The sequence below is a fragment of the Dendrobates tinctorius genome, unplaced genomic scaffold (assembly GCF_039654945.1).
Source record: "Dendrobates tinctorius isolate UK_male_01 unplaced genomic scaffold, ASM3965494v1 ptg000534l, whole genome shotgun sequence".
In the NCBI taxonomy this organism is placed as follows: domain Eukaryota; kingdom Metazoa; phylum Chordata; class Amphibia; order Anura; family Dendrobatidae; genus Dendrobates; species Dendrobates tinctorius.
In genome coordinates, this window is record NW_027362193.1 from 215,001 (window position 1) to 217,500 (window position 2,500).

A 2,500-nucleotide genomic window follows, 5' to 3' on the forward strand; every position below is an offset into this window, starting at 1 on the left:
GCCATCACCCTTCAGAAGACCAGGGACCACCGAGGGAGGGTCTGGTCAGGCTCAGGTACCCCAGGATCGCCTCTCTCACTTGGGACGCACGACCAGCAAAAGTCCCTCCTGGAGCCGTGGAAGTTCAGTCTCGGCCGTATTTTGCAACTTCCACGACAAGAGGGACCACCTTCTAAGTCGCCTACCCGAGCCAGAGAACCATAGGAACAACCGCCATACATCGGGGTAGAGAGAGCCCACTCTCTCCTATATTCTCCCGCAGGTGCGCATTACTATGTATTTGCATTGCGGGACAATGTACTTCAATGAGCGGGACAAAGTCGGAAATGTATCCGACCTCCTGGAACTGTGCGGCTGCTACAGCAGTCAGAAATTCCCCATTCCGGTTCTTTTTCACTTGGATTTTTTTTTTTGCAATTTTTTGCCTAAAACGTATTCCTCCAACATGTACTAGCTCATGACACTTGAAATTTTTGAGCCAATTGATAATAACAGCTTTTTAGAGCTCAAAAACAAAAAAAATTTGAGCGAACAAAAAATGTTCGAAAATGACCTCAGCTCCTGGAACTGTTTTCGGTACACCTCCAGAGAGGCTCCCCTGCCTGGAAGTCTGTCACTGCTCAGCTCGAAATTTTTCTAAGTCCCAAAATTCGGTTTTTCATCCAAAATTCAACTTTCTGCCCAGGATCCACAAACTTTAAACCCAGTTGGGGGACCCTCCCTGGGGGCCCTACAACATACTGAAGCCCCCCTGTGGTGGAAGTAGGGGAATTTACTTATTTTTACACAAAATCACAAAATTCCATTTTTTGTTCGCAAAACACTTTTTTGTCCTCAAGAAACTTTTTTGTCCTCAAAACACTTTTTTGTCCTCGAGAAACTTTTTTGTCCTCAAGAAACTTTTTTGTCCTCAAAACACTTTTTTGTCCTCAAAACTCAATTTCTTCCATAATTCGACTTTCCCCCAAAAAACCACACATTCTACCCTCATGGGAGGCACTCTCCCTCGGGTCCCCACATCATATTGACGCCCCAGAGCGGTGGGAGAAGGGGAAATCTGATTTTTGCACAAAAATCCAAAAATCGCTCTAAGTCCAAAAATCCTGAAAATTTTTCTAAGTCCCAACGGTACTTTCTGAAAAGTGTACCCAGGCCCCTGGAAGCCTCCTAGGTACACCTCCCGAGGCGCCCCCTTCCTGGAAGTCTGTCACATCTCGAAATTTTTCTAAGTCCCAAAAAATGGTTTTTGCTCCATAATTCGACTTTCCCCCCAAAAGTCACACATTCTACCCTCATGGGAGGCACTCTCCCTCGGGTCCCCACTTCATATTGACGCCCCAGAGCGGTGGGAGAAGGGAAAATTCGATTTTTGCACAAAAATCCAAAAATCGCTCTAAGTCCAAAAATCTTGAAAATTTTTCTAAGTCCCAACGGTACTTTCTGAAAAGTGTACCCAGGCCCCTGGAAGCCTCCTAGGTACACCTCCCGAGGCGCCCCCTTCCTGGAAGTCTGACACATCTCGGAATTTTTTCTAAGTCCCCAAAAATGGTTTTTGCTCCATAATTCGACTTTCCCCCCAAAAGTCACACATTCTACCCTCATGGGAGGCACTCTCCCTCGGGTCCCCACTTCATATTGACGCCCCAGAGCGGTGGGAGAAGGGAAAATTCGATTTTTGCACAAAAATCCAAAAATCGCTCTAAGTCCAAAAATCTTGAAAATTTTTCTAAGTCCCAACGGTACTTTCTGAAAAGTGTACCCAGGCCCCTGGAAGCCTCCTAGGTACACCTCCCGAGGCGCCCCCTTCCTGGAAGTCTGACACATCTCGGAATTTTTTCTAAGTCCCCAAAAATGGTTTTTGCTCCATAATTCGACTTTCCCCCCAAAAGTCACACATTCTACCCTCATGGGAGGCACTCTCCCTCGGGTCCCCACTTCATATTGACGCCCCAGAGCGGTGGGAGAAGGGAAAATTCGATATTTGCACAAAAATCCAAAAATCGCTCTAAGTCCAAAAATCTTGAAAATTTTTCTAAGTCCCAACGGTACTTTCTGAAAAGTGTACCCAGGCCCCTGGAAGCCTCCTAGGTACACCTCCCGAGGCGCCCCCTTCCTGGAAGTCTGACACATCTCGGAATTTTTTCTAAGTCCCCAAAAATGGTTTTTGCTCCATAATTCGACTTTCCCCCCAAAAGTCACACATTCTACCCTCATGGGAGGCACTCTCCCTCGGGTCCCCACTTCATATTGACGCCCCAGAGCGGTGGGAGAAGGGAAAATTCGATTTTTGCACAAAAATCCAAAAATCGCTCTAAGTCCAAAAATCTTGAAAATTTTTCTAAGTCCCAACGGTACTTTCTGAAAAGTGTACCCAGGCCCCTGGAAGCCTCCTAGGTACACCTCCCGAGGCGCCCCCTTCCTGGAAGTCTGACACATCTCGGAATTTTTTCTAAGTCCCCAAAAATGGTTTTTGCTCCATAATTCGACTTTCCCCCCAAAA